This window comes from Rhinopithecus roxellana, chromosome 4 (genome assembly GCF_007565055.1).
Source record: "Rhinopithecus roxellana isolate Shanxi Qingling chromosome 4, ASM756505v1, whole genome shotgun sequence".
NCBI lineage: Eukaryota > Metazoa > Chordata > Mammalia > Primates > Cercopithecidae > Rhinopithecus > Rhinopithecus roxellana.
The window spans coordinates 95,056,397-95,068,814 of record NC_044552.1 but is presented as its reverse complement, the minus strand read 5'-3'; positions in this window follow the sequence as shown (position 1 = coordinate 95,068,814).

The following is a 12,418-nucleotide window of genomic DNA, read 5'->3' as shown; positions in this document are numbered from 1 at the left end:
GAAGAAAGTCACTTGGCACAACCCATACTTAAGAAGTAGAGAATTGTTTTCACCTCCTTGAAGGTAGAGTATCTTTATAATTATTTGGAATCCTGCACAAATTTCTCTCTCATTCCTATTCATGTATTTGTTCAGTCATTTTTATATCAGTTTAGATTCATGCATATTTATTTTAAACTTTTACTTAGAATCTGCAACTACATTATTTTATTGGTCAAATTATTCTAACTGTGGCCTCTGGGAACTCTTTTAGTTGGATCTTGTGTCACTTTCATATAGCACCATTAATGTGTTACTTGTTTTTTTTTTTCTTATTGTTTTGTTTTGATCTTATCACTTTCTTACTTTACAGCACTATAAACTCCTTCAGACCTAGCTTGTATGTTTTCTGCCCCATCTTAGGACAAGCCTTTTTCTTTCTTTCTTTCTTTCTTTCTTTTTTTTTTTAAGAAACTCTGCTTTATTTTATTGGAAAACAATATTAGAAACCAAAATCTAGGAGCTAGGTGTACCCATTACTACTGGATATCATTTTCTCTACACCCTCTCAGCTGACAGAGCAAGGAAATATATGTGTGTATACTAACCCCTGTATACACACATATCTATAAATATTTCCTTATGCAGCCATTCATGTCTATGTTAAACCTATTAGTGTTAATCTTCAACACCAATTCATTACAACATAGATAACTTTAGCCTTCTTCCTTTGCTTATCTATAAATTCTCACTCCAGAAGTGGAAGAAACCGGGTTCCCACCATCTTCCATCCATTTACTTAATTGTTCAATTCCAGTATACAGGTATAACAGTGTTAGAATTTTCAACCTCTTCTCCTGAGAGAAACACCTTTACTGTTTCTTACAAATAGAACACAGTGCTTATATGCAGTTCTTTTTGTCTTTTGGTCTTCTACCTCAGTTATATGATCAGTCCAAGAAAAGTCATTGATTTTCAGTCTCTTCAGATTTCTTGTTTTGTTTTGTTTTTTTTGTGTGATGAACAAAGTGACAATTTCCAACCACTTTCTATATGGAACTGAAAGCTATTTTTTTAAATAATTACATTTATTTAACTTCGTACAAAAGCAAACATTCCAAAGAATGAGAAATTTAAAATTACATTCACTTGGAATATGTGATTTTAACTAGCATTTTCCCCAAGGTAAAGAAAATGAAGCTGAAGTGTGGAATTTTAGATATACACAAGTTGCTAGAAGAAAAAGTTCTGAGTAGCCTAAAGTAAGCCTGGACACTATTTCTTTTGGTCTTGATAGTAGACCAAAATGTTTTGAGCATATTGATTCATTTTGTAAATGAATTAATTATTCATTATGTTGTGTATTAAATGTTTAGTTAGCATTTAAATATATGGATGTGAGATATACAAACCATCAACATGACTTAGCCATCATGTGAAACAGTTTCTTCTTTAATCATCATATATCGAAGGAGGGTATTTAAAAAGATGCTCCACTCTTTGCTTCTCAGTGGTCACAGTTCTCATAGAAGCATGCTGGTTTGGGGAAAAATGATATTTTTTATGACTTGATGATGCAGGGTTAATGGTAGAAAGCTCAGGTTTCTGGGTCTTCAACTAGAGGACAAGCAAAGTTTATTTTAGGAAACTAATGCTTAATAATTCAAATTAATTAGCCATAGAAAATACAAAGAATGAGATACGCTTTGGATAAAACCACATTGTAAAACAGAAATTATACATGAAGATAGAACTTTTAGAATATTTGTCAGCAGTATGTGCTGTCTATATACATGCATGTGTATCTGTTTCATTGAAATCCTGGGCCTCAAACTTAAAGACAATTTAGCATAATTTTAAATATGGGCCATGTTCATACTATAACAATATTTCTGGTTCATAAACAGAAGCACACACTTTCCAACATCATAAAGTAGATGAATATGTGGTTACTCAATTCTAACCAGCTAAAAGAAAAATGCACGAGATCTCAAATATTTAACTCAATTCTTCAGGACTAGGTTTAAAGTTTCATAAATATTCGTTAAGTCTAAACTCTATTGTTTGTATTTCAAGAATCTTAAACAAAAGGAAACAATTTTAACTTTAGAAATATTTTGGTCAAATTAATTCCACCATAGTTAAGTACACAAACCACTGATTGTGAAACACTTTTAACATTCTTGGAGGGAATGAGATAACCTAAGTTTCTCATGCCGATGTGGTTTTAATATTTTATTCTCCTTCACTTTTACTCAGTCTATAAACACCAGCCTTTCAAGTTACCATGATGAGAACACAAAGCCCTTTATTATTATTGCAAGAGTATTTGAGGCAAAGTGCAATAGAATTGAATGTTTTAAAAATATTTGATAAAATCAAATGTATTTTTAAAGATTATGAAAGGTCTAGCTAAGTTCAAAGGTCATACTTTGGTGATAAAATACACCGCTTCAAAGTGAAAATAATAGGCTTTCATTTATGGAGGTATTAGTGGTTTCATTCTTTTCAAATATATTTCTATTTAACTTAGAAGAGTAGGAAATAGTGTCAGAGATATAGGTGAAAGTTTCCTCAAAATATAACATAAGAAATTTGGTCTTTAGTGCAGTTTATGAAAAAGTTGAGATTTTTGTCTTTTTTTTTTTTTTTTTTTTTTTTTTTACTTCAGGGAATTTAGCTTTAACTTAAAAGCCCTTTCACTGGTGAAAATTGATTTTTTTTCTTAATCTAGAGGAAACGAAATATGTGTAGCCCAGCAGAGGAGGGAGAGGAGGTCAAGGGGTAAACAGTTTGATGCGGCACATCTTGAGCTCAATCCTGGGCATGTGATCTCTCACACTTATGTCCTCCCAACAGGGAGAATCCAGCAGTGGTTTAGGCTTAAAATGCTGAGAAAAACTTCAAACAAATGTCTAAGAGAGTCCCTAGAACATTTAAACTTTTCTGTCACAGTCTTTGCTGTTCAATTATTTTTCTTTTTAACAGGACAGACGTATACTGGCAACTCAGCTGAAATTTTCTTTAAGGTAGTTCTTTCATTATAGAATGAGTGGTCATTAATTAAGCTCTGAATCTGATCAAGTCACACTTTTTTTTTTTTGAAGACACCAAACTCCAAGTGGAGAAAATCTCCTTGCATTTATTTTATTCTTGTTCAAAGATTAAAGTGGGCATGATTTTCTGTAATCCCACACAGCCCTTCGTAGCTAAAAGTTAATATTTCCAACTGGTTGCTTTGAGATTCCATACATATGGCTTCGGGATGAAGTCCTTCTCCACAATTTCCATATTGAGAAAGAAATTATGGACACCATCTCTAGAATTCAGTTTCTTTAAATAGGCTGAAGATTTCTTCTCTTTTTCTCCACTATGTTTCTATGCTAGTACTGCGCTATAAGTCTGAGGGCACCTCAAATTAGGCATAATTCTAAAATTGAAGTTCCATTCATGTTGATTAGAAATGTTATCTGATTTGGCTAAAATACTCATGTTTTTTACTTTAAAAAATGTATATTTTGTCACTTCTTTTGTTTTCTACTTCAATGAAAGTTAACATTTTTTAGAAGAAAAGAAAGAGTTTTGCTCTCTTTCCCCAAACTACAAACGAACTAACAAATCAAGAAATAAACAATTTTTGAAGTGATATTCATCCTTTGGATTTTGTAAAATACTAGCTTGTCAGAAAAAATTTCCAATTTTTATCCAGATATTTTGTACTCTTTTGCACATAGCCACAGGCTAGTTAGAAGCGTTACCTACTAGCATTTACTACCAAATATAGATTGTTGAAACTTCAAGCAGGAAACTGTCATAAACACTTTAATCAACAAGCCCCTTGAAGTAAAATGAATTAAGGCAGTTAATTAAAAGAGACTCACTGGGCAATATGCATCCTGAATATCTCTATGTAAATTATTATGTCAACATAGTTTCTTCTACAGTTTTTCAATCTTGCTTTTTTTTCTGAAGTCTGTGAATTAACATATTAATGGTTAAAACTGTGCCTGAAGTTTATTCTTATTTTCTCCTTCAAACCATTATTTTTCCCAGTATGTCTTTTGTTTGCTTTTCTCTTCTCCTTTAGCACTTTAAATAATGACCTCTTCTTCCTCATTACAAACAATATTTGTGAATCACATCATGAATTCGTCCACAATTTTATAGGATTTTTCATTTTATAAAAATCACACAATCCAAAGGTGTTAAATAGAAAGGCAAATATGTTTCAATTTAAATCAATTATGCCTTCACATAGTCTAGGCATCCATAGGCTAGCAGTCTCATTGAGGTTTCTCTATCACTAATCCAAGGAGTTATAACATAATTCTCTTTACTCCATCTACCATTTCAGAATTTTGAGGTCTAGGAGTGCAGATGGAAAATGAATGAAAAAAGGATTTCGTAAGGTATAAATATTCATTATTGTTCCCAATATGCTGCTTATTTTTCAGATCCTGCTGGGTCCTGCCAGAAAAACAGAGGGTGTTCACTAAGGGAGCACACTTAATGGAAAATTCGTTGCATTTTTCCTAATGCTCAAATTGGCAGTCTGTGTGTCATATGCTGAACACACAGAAATTCATATACGTGCATGGGGCAGTTCAACACAATCCGGGAAATGTTCATAAACTTGATTTTCATATGTATTTAATATCTGATATGAGAGAACAAAGAGAATACATCTTTTTGTAAATAATTAGATCCAGTGTGATTAATGATATGTGCATGTTGCATATTTATGTGTACACACAAATACATATGTATGTATTCACTACATGAATATATTCCATTTGTTTAATAAGACTTATTTACTAAAAAATAAGGTGAAACAGATCTTAATAATCAAATACATGTTTAAGGAGTTCTATTCAATATTTAGAATAGATTTTAAATAGAGTAAATACGTTTATCAACTTATGATTTTCATAACACAGCTTTGACTATTGTTCTGTATTCATAATAATTATTGGAAACATTTTACCTCCCCTTTATAATTGACATGAATTATGCCAAATTATAAGTCCAAACTACCTTAGAAAACCAAAAGATGCATTATTTACAAAGAAAGAAGCATTTCTTTCTAGGAAAATTAGTACTGTTACTACAAAACTGAAGAAGAAAAGTAATGTTAATAAAATCTTAGGTTTAGCTTCATTAAATATTTTTATTAGTTTCATGTTGCTTCAGCTCTTTCATTTTTTCAAATATACATCTCATATCCCACATTATTCTACTTACCAAAGACACTTACCATGAGAAAGATAAACTCCTCTTTCATTCTGAATACCTCATTTTTTCATAGTGTTTATTAGACAATAATCAAGTGCACATGAAATTCTCAATTCAAAAGAATTTTTTCCAATCTCACCTTAAGTAAAGATGTATAAAATATGTAAAGAAATTTCAGGCGGAAAACAGAATAAATATTTTAAATAAAGAATACAATGCCAAGAATATGCGACATTTAAAAGAAGGAACAGAAAGATAAATATCAAAATATAGGAAGAACTCAGACATATTGCAGGTTCAGTTCCAGGCCACCAATAAGGTGATCATCAAAATAAAGTGAATCACATGAATTTTTTTTCTGCAGTGTGTATAGAAATTACGTTTACACTATACTGTAGTCTATTATGTGTGCAATAGTATTACGTCTAAAAAATATACATTCCTTAATTTAAAGGATCTTATTGCTAAAAAATTCTAACAATCATCAGATCATCTATGGAGTAGTAATTATTTTTGCTGGTGAAGGGTGTTACTTCAATGTTGATGGCTGCTGATTGATCAGAGTTGTGACTGCTGACGGTTGGGATGGCTCTGACACCCAAATTTATATTATAAAATAAGACCACAATAAAGTTTGGTGTATCAATTGACTCAGCTTTTCACAAAATATTTCTCTGCATCATGTAATGATATTTGATAGCCTTTTACCTACAGTAGAACTTATTCCAAAATTAAATTAAGTCCTCTTAAACCTTGCTACTGCTTTATCAACTAAGTTTATATAATATTTGAAGTACTTTGTTGTCATCTCAACAAGTATTTTCAGTAGATTCCATCTCGAAAAACCAATTTCTTTGCTCATCCATAAGAAGCAGACTCCTCATCCATTCAGATTTAATCATGATACTAAAACAATTCATTCATATCTTCAAGTGCCATCTTTAATTCAAGTTATTTTACTCTTTACATCATGTCTGCCATGACTTCCTCACTGAAGTCCTCAACCCCTCAAAGCCATCCATGAGAACTGGAATCAACTTATTCTAAACTCTTGCTAATGTTTATATTGTGACCACCTCCGATGCATCACAAATGTTTTCATGGGCATCTAAAATAGTGAATTCCTTCCAGAAGGTTTTAGTTTGCCCAGATCCATCAGAGAAATTCACTTTATACAGCATTTATAGACTTACAGAATGTATTTCTTTTCTTTTTTTTTCACACTTTAAGTTCTAGGGTTCTTCACAAAACTGGAAAAAAACTACTTTAAAGTTCATATGGAACCAAAATAAGAGCCACATTGCCCAGACAGAATGTATTTCTTAAGGAATAAGTCTTGAAAATCCAAATTACTCCTGGTTCATAGGCTGCAGAAGAGATATTGTGTTAACAGGCATAAAAAGAAAAAAAAAAATCTTCTTGTACGTTATCAGACCTGTTGGGCAACTAGGTGCATTGTCAATGAGCATTGATATTTTATATCATGAGCAGTAGATCATAAGGAGAGCTTAAAATATTCAGTAAATCATGTTGTCAACAAATGTGCTGTCATTCAGGCTTTGTTGTCCCATTTATAGAGCACAGGTAGAGTAGACTTAGCATAGTTCTTAAGGGTCTTAGGATTTTCAGAATAGTAAATGAGCATTGGCTCCAGATTTAAATCACTAGTTGCATTAACCCCTAACAAGAGAGTCAGCTTGTCCTTTGAAGCTTTGAAGTCAAGTATTGACTTTTCGTCTCTAGCAAAGTCCTAAATTACATTGTCTTCCAAAAGAAGGCTGTTTCATCTACATTAAAAATCTTTTGTTTAGTGTAACCACCTTCATCAATGATCTTAACTAGATCTGAATAACTTGCTGCTTTACCTTGCACTTTTATTTTAAGAAGGCAGCCTTTTCCCTTAAACTCATGAACCAACCTCCGCCAGCTTCAAACTTCTTCTGCAGCTTCCTCACCTCTCTCACCCTCCACAGAATTGAAGAAAGTGAGGGCCTTACTCTGGATTAAGTTTTGACTTAAATGAATGATGTGATTGCTTTGAACTTCTATCTAGATCACTAAAACTTTCTGTATTCATCAATAAAACTGTTTCACATTCTTATCATCTGTGTGTTCACTTTTTTTTTTTTCCAAGAATTTTTCCTGTGCATTTATAACTTGGCTAAGTGTTTGGCACAAGAGGCCTAGTTTTTGGCCTGTCTCAGCTTTTGGCATGTCTTTCTCACTAAACTTAGTCATTTTATCTGCTTTTGATTTAAAGCGAGGGACAAGACTCCTTCTTAAACTGGAAAATTAGAGACCATTGTATGGTTATTAATTGGCCTAATTTAAATATTGTGGTATAGTAGGGAATTGGGAGGAAATGACCCATATGTAGAGCAGTCAGAATACACACAACATTTGTCAGTTAAGTTCACCATTTTATATGTTTGTGGTGCCCAAAAACAATTACAGTAGGAACATCAAAAAGTATTGATCACAAATTATTATAACAAATATAATAATAATGTAGAAGCTTAGAATATTGCTAGAATTTCCAAAATTTGACAGAAAGACACAGAGAGAACACATTTAAAAATGTATTTTAAAATGGTGCCAATTGACTTGCTCAATGCAGGGTTGCTACAAACCTTCACTTCGTGAAAAATGCAATATCTGAGAAATGCAATAAAGCCAAGCACAATAAAAAGAGGTATGCCTGTAAATGGAAACTAATAGGTACTTTCTAAACATGACATTTCTGGTAATAGCTTATGGTTAAAGCAATCGTTCTCAAAAGGAGGAGATTTTCTTTCCATGGATCATTTGGTGATGGATGGAAACACATTTAGGTGTTGCAACTTGAGGGTGGAGAATGCCACTGGCATCCATTGGATAGAGTCCAGGGATGCTAATAAATATCATATAATGCAGAGATTAGCAAGAAATTAACTATCTAGACAAAAATTGCAATAATACAGAGGATACAAAATCCTTGTTTAAAAGGAAATGAACTTTGACATTGAAATAGGGTGGAGGTTTCGATATTGTTAAACAGCAGCAGGATTGTAAATCTCAGACTATAGAACTTTAATCTAGTTTGATAGAGATGTCATATGTTCTTTTTATTTAAAAAATATCTTCATTTTTAATTAATAAGTAAAAATTGTATACATGTATGGGTACAATGTGATGTTTTAAAGCATGTATATATTGTGCAGTGATCAAATCAGGCTAATCAATATATTCATCACCTAAACTATTTATCATTTATTTGTAATGAGAACATTTTAAATCCCCTCTTTTAGCTATTTTTAAATATAAAATAAATAATATTATTATTAACTATAGTCATCATGTTGTGCTCTATGTTAGCAGAACTTGTTCTTTCTAACGGAAACTTTTTGCATTCTTTGAGCAATGTCTCCCTTTTCCCGATTCACTCTCCAACCAAACCTAACTTCTACGAGTTTGACTTTCTTAGATTTTACATATAAATGAGATCAGACAGTATTTATCTCTCTGAGCTTGGCATATTTCACTTAGTATAATGTCCCCAAGTTCATTCATGTTGTATAAAATGATATAATTTCCTGCTTTTTTTAAGGCCAAATAGGATTCTATTCTGTATCTATACCATATGTTTTAATCCATTTATCTGTTGATTGACACTTTGATTGGTTTTGTATCTTGACTACTGTGAATAATTCTGTGATGAACATGGGAGTGTCGACCCCTCTTTAACATATTTATTTCAACAGATGTGTCGTCATTCAGCAGATGTGCTGTCATTCAATTACTTTGGATATGTTCCTGAAAGCACAATTGTGGATAATATGGTAATACTATTTGTAGTTTCTGAGGACATTTTATAGTGTTTTTCAAAATGACTGTGCACATTACAATACCATCAACAGTGGGAAAGAGTGTCCTTTTCTCTGCATCCTCACAACATTTATTAGCTTTAATCATTTTGTTAATGGGTATAAGGTGGTATCTCATGTGGTTGCAATTTTCATTTTCCTGATTATTAGATTTTTTTAGCATTTGTCACATATATGTTGACCATTTTTGTGTCTTCTTTTGAGAAATGTCTGCTCAGGTCCTTTGTCCATTTTTCAATAGGGTTATTTGTTTTCTTATTATTATATAGTTTGAGTTCATCAAATATTTTGAATATTAGCCTCTTACTTAATGTATTATTTTCAAATACTTTCTTCCAATCTTTAAGTTGTATCTTAACTCTCTTGTTTCCTTTGTTGTTTGGAAGCTTTTTGGTTTGATGTAATGTAATTTGTCTATTTTTGCTTTTGTTGCCGGTAATTTTGGGGTCTTATCTGTGAAATCACTACCCAGACCAATATTATGGAGTTTTTTTCCCTGTGTTTTGTATTTTCTTCCAGTAGTTTTGCAATTCCAGATGTTATATTTACATCTTTAATCCATTTTGAATTGACTCTTATATAACAGGCAAGATAAGGTTTCATTTTTCTTCTTCTGCACGTGGATATCCAATTCATAACACCATTTACTAAAAAGACTACCTTTCTCCATTGTGTATTCTTGGCACCTTTGTCAGAAATTAATCGACCATAGTTGTGTGGATTTAGTTTTGGGCTTTTAATCCTATACTATTGGTTAATCTGTCTGTTTTTATGACAGTATCATGTTGTTTTGAATCCTATAGCTTTAAAATGTATTTTGAAATCTGGTAGTGTAATACCTTCAGTTTTTGGGTTTTGGTCAAAATTACTTTGGCTATTTGGGGCCTTTTGTGGTTCCATACAAATTATAGAATTATTTTTTTTCTGTTTTGGTGAAGAATAACAGAATTAATAGGAATTGCATTGACTATGTTGATAGCTTGGGCAGTATGAACATTTTAACAATACTACGACTTTCAATCTATGAACATGGGATAATCATTTATTTGTGTCCTCTTCAACTTTTTTCAACAATGTTTCATAGTTTTCAGTATATAGCTCTTTCACCTCCTTGGGTGACTTTAATCATAATTAAATTATTTTTATGCTATTACAAATGGGACTTTAAAAATTTCTTTTTCAGCTAGTTTATTATGAATATAGAGAAGTGCTACTGATTTTTGTGTGTTAATTTTTTATCCTGCAACTTTACTGAATTTGTTTATCCATTCGAACAGTTTCTTGATACAGTCTTTAGATTTCCTGTATATAAGATTGTGTCATCAGCAAACAGAGATAATTTTACTACCTTTTCCATTTGGATGTCTTTATTTATTTTTCTTTCCTAATTGCTCTGGCAAGAACTTCCAGAATAATGTTGAACAGAAGTAATAAAAGTAGGAATAGTTGTTTTATTCCTGATCTTAGAAGAAAAGCCTTCAACTTTTCACTAAGTATGATGTTAGCTGTGGCTTGATATATATGATCTTTATGGTGTTGAAGGACATTTCTTCTATACTCAGTTTGTTGATAATTTTAATTATACAAGGATGTTAAATTTTGTCAAATGCTTTTCCTGTGTCTATTGAAATGATTGTGTGGTTTCTGTCCTTCACTTTGTTATAACGGTATATCACATTTATTGATTGACATATGTTGAACCACTCTTGCATCCCAGGGATCAATCCCATTTGATTGTGGTGAATGACCCTTTTAATATACTGTTGAATATAGCTTGCTAGTATTTCATTGAGGATTTTTGCCCTTATGTTCATCAGTGATGTTGGCATGCAGTTATCTTTTTGTTTTGTTTTGTTTTTCTTTCTTTTTCTTTTTTTTTGTAGTGTCTTTTTCTGGTTTTGATATCAATGTAATGCTGGCCTTGTACAATGAGATTGGAAACGTTCCCTTCTTTTAGATTTTTTGGAATAGTTTGAGAGGAATTGATATTAGTTCTTCTTTAAATGTTTGGTAGAATCCAGTCACAAAATCATTTTATCCTGGGTTTTTCTTTGATAGGAGTCTTTAATTAACAATTCAGTTTCCTGGGTTGTTAATGGTCTGTTCAGATTTACAATTTCTTTGTAATTTAGTCTTGGTAGGTTATATGTTTCTAGAAATTTATTTATTTTTGAGGTTGTTCAATTTGTTGACATACAATTATTCATAGTATTCTCTTAGATAATTTGTATTTCTCTGCTATAGCATCTTCCCTTTCATTTCAAATTTTATTTATTTGAGTTTCTTTTCTTTTTCACCTAGTCTAGCTAAGGGTTAGTCAATTTTTTTTAGCTTTCTGAAAAACTGACTCTTAGAAAAACTGATTCTTAGTTTTGTTGATGTTTTCTATTGTCTTTCTAGTTTGTTTCATTTATCTCTACTCTGATCTTTGCTCTCTCCTAACTTCTGCTAACATTGGTTTTAATTTGTTTCTTCTGGTTCCTTAAGGTGCAATGTTACGTTGTTTATTTGAGATATTTCTCCTGTTTTAATGTAGACATTTATTGCTATAAATTTTTTTCTTACAATTGATTTTGGAGTTTCTGGAGATTTATCTTCTTCTTTCATTTGAATTGTATTTTCCTGTTTCTTCACTTTTCTTGACCTTCTGTGTTGGTTTTTGTGCATCCTGCGCCTTGTAAAAATAACTGACTCTCTCAGTCTTGTCAGACTGTCCTCCTACAAGATAAAAATTCCACTAATCTATGAGGCCAAATAATTTAATATACCTCTCAAATCTTTGTATTTGTTAAAACTGCTGTCTCTGTATTTGGTGGCCCCTAGGGGATTAGGATTTACCATGTCCTATCAGAACCTTAAGACCAGTACGGTAGAAGCCATGCCCTCTTGATGTAGCTAGAAAGACTGAGTGTTGGATGTATGTTCCACTTCCTTCTAGCCTCGTGGTGAAGCTGAGTGCAGGCATTTATCTCCCAATCTCTTTGTACTCAGCCAGGGAGAAGATCTGTGGCAAATGCCTGTATTTGTGTTTAGGCTACACTCTGTGATCCTGGAGATACAGCTGCTGGAAGTGGATCTGTTGTATGTCCACCTCTTTGTTTTTGTAGTTTAGGGCCACTCAAGATAGAAAGCCCAATCGACTCCCAGAGCTAGGTCATTAAAGAGACAGTTCCTTGTGAGGCAGGAGAATAGGGTCTGGAGGCAGGGAACCTAAGGACGATTAACACTGACTTCCTAGTACTAAGTCAAAAGGAAAACCCAACTTTCCACACCCATGTAACAAAAGGACCAGCGTCTACTCCCTTTACAATGCTCCTGGCCCTTTTCTGTTTGGCACATGAAAA